The following is a 7,776-nucleotide window of genomic DNA, read 5'->3' as shown; positions in this document are numbered from 1 at the left end:
CCATGATCTCCATCGCCTTGAGTCCCGCATCAGACAGTTTCTGTATGGCAGTGGCTCTCAGGCTGTGGTTGGTGTAAGACGTGTGTCCCTGCCTCCTTGCACATCCTGGGTAACATCTGTGACAGCTGGTTTACTCCCAGGGGAACGGCGGTATACCAAAAGTTGTCTGTCGCCACTGTTACCCTCCTCGGCTGCAGATACAGGCCCTTTGCATCAGGCAGAATTTTCTTTAGGTATTTTTCGAGCAACACTACCGGGCAGAGCGCATTTCCTAGCTCCTCATACATAGCGTTCTTCCGGTTTTCTCTGTCTCAATGATTTTTTGTTTCTTCGTTGAGTGTCATGGTGACTTTTTTGCTCCATCGTCATCACATTTAAGGATGAATGAGTCAGGTTTGAGATCCCGATTCCCCTCTTTGCCCCTGCGTCTAAAGTGCAACTGAATATCACACCAGACCTTGTTCAGTAAGCCTTTTGGATTGTCTGGACTCAGTGCTGCAGAATATTTTAAGATGTGCTGGTCTTCAGGTGAGATCGGGGGGGTGGTGTGTTGTTTTGTCCTTCCCTGGCTGTCTTATCTCTTTGACGACTCCTTTGAAAACATTGTTAGCTGGTATAAACTCTGGGTCCTGCATTAAGTTCCATGAATGGCTAACCGGAGGATCGTTGATATAACGATTTAATCCAAGGTCCAAGGTAGCTGAAGTCCAAGGTAGCTGCTGATGCTGTGGAGCTCCCCTGTAGTTGTCCGGATCGATCCATAAAACTGCCTCAACACTGTGTTCAGCTCGGTCTTCTTAACTAACTGAAAGTTGACCTGGATATTTTTTAGATTCAACCAAGTCTGAAGGCAGTTCAGAGCCCAGGTTGTCTGCCTTACAGTGTTAGCTTCATTTTCGCTCTTCTCTAATTTGTCAAGGTCGGCTGATGTCATATCAGCACACCTGGTTTGCGCTGATGTATCCAGGCCTCTTTCCTTCCCTTCGTCCTCCTCTGAGTCTGATGACCATTCATAATTGAGATCAAATGTTATTTGTGGAAATATGTCCATCTTTGTGATGCAAAGTTTGCCACAATCTAAGATAGTTATCAACTGATGTAACATTAATTAACAGTTATTAGAACGCCTGTTCAGCGGAGTGATAATGTCAGTAAAAAGTCCCAGTGCTGTTGTACTCTATATCAGCACCCATGGAATGTCTCTTGTCCAATCAAATTACTTTGTTTGAACTAACTGTTGTGTGTGTGTGTGTGTGTGTGTGTGTGTGTGTGTATATATACAGTATATACATATATAAATCCATTATCAAGATTGTTGCTCATTAATTTTTAGTCAAGTGACATTGTGAAATCTGAATCATCATCTGTTTCCTTGTTTAACCTCATCACAACGATACAGTATGCAACTGATGATGCCAGGCCACAAATTGACATTAATCCATGATATATTGTAATACACTAAAAAGATTAGAAATCAGACTTAAGTGTTTTGAAATATCCTGGTGGTAAATTAATGTCTTGTTTCCCAAAATGAAAGGTGGCGCCTTCACCTCTCACCTTCAGACTTGTGTCAGACCATACAGCTCTATAACCTCACCACCACAGTCTTGACAGATTCAACTCCACACACTGCACACTATGTCATGTCTATATTACATGTTTAACTAAAACCATGTCCTAAGAACTGGATACACTTCACTGTGCTATCGGCTTTGTGTATATCACCACATTAGAAATCCTATTGCACATGTTCTGTAAGACTTACCCATTTTTCTATCCAAACATAGCAACGGCAGAGTCTACACATTCCCACGTTCAAGCCGGTGTTTTCTCACATGAGCAGAAAAAATAACAAAACAATTAAAGAACTATCTGTCATCCAGCTAATAAAAAACAGCTTTAACTGACATAATAAATGACCTAGATGACAACTGCAGCCCCAGTGTGTCACTAGCCCACGCCAAGACTAGGCTTTGATAAATGGAGGCTGGTGCTTGGTGTGGAGGTGAAGAAATAAGGATAGATCTGTCTCAACTGTAAAACTCAACACTTAGAGCTGATGAGCACTCCCAGGACACATGTCCATCTGCACGCAAACCTGCCCTCCAGGTGACTGCCTCAGGCGCTCTCTACATGTAACATGATGTTTGAATGAAAGGCATCTCTCACAGTAAACCTCAGCTATTACCAGCTATAGTTCAGCAACCTCACAACTGAAATGTCTGAATGTTTAATATATATATTATACATTATATATGTTCAGGAATAAAAAAGTAAGATATATTGTTTTTCAACTATGTGTCTATCTGTGATCCGATGATCCTTGAGCTTTTCACTGCTTTTCAGGTTTCAGGCACATATTTCAGCAATTGCTGGGTGACTCCCACTTTAATGCCCCAAGAGGAAAAGTTGAATATTGAGCGTTTAACCTAAACAACCCTCCTCTGTCGTTTGATTATACTGTTGAAAACCAAAGAGCATTGCTATATTGCTAAATTTGTGGTCCATTCATGGGGTCCATGAGACACAAGGGTAATGTCCGCAAGTATCCATGCACAAAATGGATTTTTTTATGCCCTGTCCCTTGTCCTGTTAAGTGGTTGCATTTTATATTTTCACTTTTTGCCTTTTGTCGACGTTCAACTATATCAAGGTTTCACAATTGGGGTGGCCCACCGCCGGCGTTCAGAGAATGTCGGGGGGCACTAGGAGCAGAATAGGAGGCATTTTGCTGCAAATGGGGACATTTCTATAACAGTAACAGTCATTCACCACCACAGTATTTTTAATGGTCTTCCATGCCTTGTCTCACAAAATCACGCAGTGTTTATGAATTTACAGCAAGAGTAGGCCTAGAACACGCTGGACGCGTCTGCAGCACGTGTGCGTGGCAGAACCTGTCGCTTTTTTATTTTTGCACCTGTGTTATCAGGTTAGAGCTGCCACACTGCTCGTGTGAGCAGCGGCTCAGCTGCGTCTCAGCTGCTTCTCATCTAGAACTCAGGAGGCTTGCCTATTTTTACCGCGAGCCATGTGCGTTTTCAGTTTCTGGTCTCTTTTTTTTCCCGCGCCCATATTATTTTGAACTGTGATTGGTTCCTCAAGTTAGATCAGTGAAGGAGCCTAATTAACGTTGGAATTTGATAATAAATATGTGTTCAACAAATAAAAAAAAAGCGTAACCTTCATTAACTTTACATTTAACAATACATTTACAGTATTTGATTGAATTATAATTATTATCAAACTGTGTTTAATGACAGGGATACAGTGGTTATGAATACAGATACATCTGTGTGTGTGTGTGTGTGTGTGTGTGTGTGTGTGTGTGTGTATACATGCATTTGTCTCATCTGCCAGTCTGCCAGTAACGTAATGAAAAAAAATGTCAAGAGTTTTAGAATTTAATGTGGGTTCATGCAGTTATGCAAGGTACACCAACATATATTGTACATATGAAGAATTCTCAATATATTTATAACTATTTGTTTTGCATTAGAGTAGGTAGATCATTTTAACTTGGTCATTTTCTAAGTAGCTCGCATGCTGAAAAAGTGTGTGCACCCGTGGTCTAAAACATTGTCTTAAAATGTAACTAAGACTAAATCAGCATATAAACTAAGTTAAAATAGTTCATTTCCTTTTCAGATCTTCTACCTTTAAGCCTACCTGTTAAAAGCCCTCATGAAAAAATCCCACGTCAATCTGAATCTTGCTCATATGTTTTTGTACAGATTTAACCTCCTGTGTGTGAGTTCTAAAGTTGGATTTTGTTAATATTCTGTATGTCACACTCAGAATTTGAAGATTTCTCTTTAACTTTGTAAAATGGTGCTCTACATGTATACTTTGCATTCAGAGCTGACTAATGATGCTTTCAGTGTTAAAGCACTGAAGGAACTGAATCCAACCCTGCATGTGAATTAGGAATTTGCATTTTGTCTACTTTTTACACAGTTTTGTGTGTATATATATATATATATATATATGTATATATATATATATATATATATACATATATATATATATATATATTATATGTGTGTGTATAGATAGATAGATAGATAGATAGATAGATAGATATATTGAGAAATAATCTGACGACTGTTCATTTCTTTGTTTTTTTGTTCATATAATTAAGTACACTGAATATATTTGCATTATCAATGGGGTTTCTTGTGCTCTTAAATCGATGAAGTGGCCCGCTGTCATGTCGTCTTATTGTGACCATGGTATGCAGCCAGAGCAGCTGTCTGTTCCAGCCGCGTGCGTGCACACAACCATCTGGCCTCAAACATATCATGATGACACAAGAACGGAGCACAGCCGCCAGCGTGTCGTGTTTGTAGAGACTGACAGTGTGTGTGAAGGAAGTTTAATCCTTCAACCATCTTTGTGCTCTTTTCTCTCTGCTCTGACACCAAATGAAGCCGCTTGGCCTTAAACTCTTAAACCGCCTTCATATCTCGATCAAACAAAGCTTTGAACATTACACCAACGTTTTACAATTAAAAATTCATCAACCGACCTACAAACAAACAAACAAACAAACAGACAAACAAACAAACATTATTTCTGCTTATTTTGATTTGGTTGTTATTTTTATTTTCTTTAATCCATTTTTTGTTATTTTTGTTATTTTATTTTATTTTGGAATTTTTGTATTGTTTTTCCTGTTATTTTTGTGTTTTTTGGTTATTTTTTTTATCTTTTTTAGCCTAATTCATTTTAGTAATTATTAGTGCAGCTGATTGTGTTGCTGCGGAAAGTGAAGACATTTCAGTCTCACTCCTCCTGAACTTCTGAAGCCAGCTGTTTGAAGATTCTCCACCACTTCTTCTTCTTCTTCTTCTTCTTCTTCTTCTCCTTCTTGGTGACCTGGCTCTGGAGTTCTTCCACTCGTGACCTCATGGATCTCTCCATCGACTCCCACTGCTGTCCTTTGTCTTGCATCGTCTGCTTGAGGTCAGTGATGGTCTGAAGGAGGAATTCCTTCTCCTTCTGCCACCCCTGTTGCACAGTCTGCAGAACAGCCATGAGCTTGTTATTCTCACGTTTCTGCGCGTCCACTTGAGCCAGACAGGAAGTATTCCCCTGCTGTAAGCGGTGGCATTCAGCCTCCAGCAGACGCTTTGTGTTTTCCAGATCTGCTTTGATCTTTTTGGCCTCCGTCCTGTGTTTGTCCACCTGTGCTTGATGGGAAGCCTGGCATCTTACCATGCACTCCGTTGCCTTTTTGGTGTCTTTTTGCAGGGCTTTCTCCATGTTGCTCACTTTCTTCTGGAGCTTCTGAGCTTCAGCACTCTCAAATATCAGTTCTTTCTGCAGCTGTTCTACTCTTAAGAGAGTCTCAAGCTGTGCAGCATCTTTGTCTGAAAGCTACGCCTTCAGACTCCGAGTGCTCATCTCAAGTTTGTCTTCAGCCGCTGCACGGAACTGCTTTTCGGTAAGGAGCTCCACCTTCAAAGCCCCGATCTTCTTTTCAAGGCTGCTGTTTGCTTCCTTTGTGTGCTTGTCGGCAAGGAGTTCCACCTTCACTGCCTTGAGCTCATGTTCAAAGCTGTCCTTCTCTTCCCTCATGTGCTCCTGTTTGATTGAAAGGGCCTTGGTCAGCTGATCAAGATCAACAGCCTCAAGCTGTGCAACATCTTTGTCTGAAAGCTGCGCCTTCAGACTCCGAGTGTTCGTCTCAAGTTTGTCCTCAGCCGCTGCATAGGACTGCTTTTTGGCAAGGAGCTCCACCTTCAATGCGTTGATCTCATTTTCAAGGCTGGCGTTGGCTTCCATCATGTTCTTCAGTTTGAATGAAAGGTTCCTGGAAGGATCACAGGAAATCGATTCTACCACTCCGGAGTTACCACTAACGTCTCATTCATTGCTGGACATGGAAATGGACCTCTCTGTTGTCAATGACCTTGTGGTTCCCATGAAACCTGCAAATGTGGAAAGTGAGTTCAAACGGAGGGAGAAAGTGTGTGAGATTTTGCCTACATGTACCAGGCCCTGTGCAAACGCTGGAAAGCAGACATTGAAGAAGAGGAGATCATTAAACTGATTTTAAAGTACATAAACCCCCAGTTGGCCAGTCAGTTGAGGAGCAGCGGAGTCATCTCTGTTGATGCACTTGTCCGCCTGGGTCAGCAACTAGAGAAGGACAGAGAGAATCAGTTGCACTACGAACAGAGGAAGACTAAAGAAATCCCCTAAGCCTGCTGCATCTGAGCCCACTGTTCTACCCCCTACCAGGGAGAAACCTGTGCAACTAAACCAACCCAGCCCTAACAAAACCCCTCAAGTTTACGGTTGGTGCTGTAAAGGAAGCCATGCACCAGCATCTTGTCCCCATTTACACTCAAACAGAGTTTCTTCTTCACCTAGACCTCAGCAGCAGCACCCAGACAGACCAACTCACCACCAAGGAGGTCATGCTACACTTGGCTCCCTTGTTACTCAAAACCACTCTGGAGCAGAAATCTCTGTTTTTCCTTCCGACAATACCCTCCCCTGCCAGCTGATAGTGCCATTGAACGTTGGTCCGTGGAAAGGAACCGCCATCCTGGATACTGGGTCCTCATACACTCTAATCAATGACAGTGTGTGATCAGTAGTAAAAGGACAGCAGGATGTGTTAAAGCCCTGGACTAGGAGACCTCTGTACCTGGCAGATGGAGAAGGACGACAGCCTTTAGGATGGAGTGAAATGACAGTCGCAATTCAGACTCAGTCAGTAGCATTGCCTTGTGTTGTACTGCCTGTTCACAGCCTCGCTTTTCCTACAGTACTTGGACTGAACCACATCCATTTCTCTGGCCTACAGTTTGATGTCTCTGAGAGATGCTACTGGCTCAAAGCTAATAAGACGCGCTGGTACTCATTCTTAAGAGAACCTGTACTAAGTTCAAAACCTGAACATGCAGCTCACCTTGCTTTTTTCTCTGCAAAAGCACCTGCTAGCCTGGTACCTCCTCCGTCCTGTCATGATCCCCTGGAGGCCGCCATCAGCAATTTCTCCCTGGATGACTTTGGAAAAACTCAGCTGTTATGTCAACTACAGAACAACTCTAATGTCTGCACAACCACATTAGGAAGTACTGAAGTGCTTACACACAAAATCTACCTCACTCATGAGGTGCCCATCAAGCAGAAACCCTATCGTGTGTCACCAACCAAGCTTCAAATCATTAAAGAACAGGTGGAGGAAATGTTGGAGAAGGACATTATCGAGCCCTCAACCTCACCTTATGCTGCTCCAGTAGTGCTTGTGCCAAAAAAAAAAAAAAAACAGGACCCAAAACCAAGGTTCTGTGTTGACTACAGAAAGCTGAATGCAGCTACTCAGACAGATGCATATCCTTTGCTCAACATCCAGGAGATTTTGGAGTCTTTGGCTGGAGCTGTTGTCTTTACCACCCTGGACTGGAGGTGGAAATGGAAAAGGACAGCAAGGAAAAAACTGCCTTCATCTGCCCCTTTGGCCTCTATCAGTTCAAGGTGATGCCGTTTGGACTTAAGAACACTCCAGCTACTTTCCAGCGGCTGATGAAGATGGTCTTATCTGACCAACGGGGAAAAATCTGTTTTGTTTATCTGGATGATATTATCATCTATTCAACCACATTTGAACAACACAGTTATGACATACAAGCAGTTCTGGACAAGTTGAGAGATGCTAACCTCACTGTGAACACGAAGAAGAGTCAGTTCTTCCAGACGTCACTTAAGTTCCTTGGCCACGTTGTGTCAGCTGCTGGAGTTGCAGTTGATGCTGAAAAAACA

Source organism: Chaetodon auriga, chromosome 14 (assembly GCF_051107435.1).
Source record: "Chaetodon auriga isolate fChaAug3 chromosome 14, fChaAug3.hap1, whole genome shotgun sequence".
In the NCBI taxonomy this organism is placed as follows: domain Eukaryota; kingdom Metazoa; phylum Chordata; class Actinopteri; order Chaetodontiformes; family Chaetodontidae; genus Chaetodon; species Chaetodon auriga.
Note: the sequence above shows the minus strand (reverse complement) of the source record.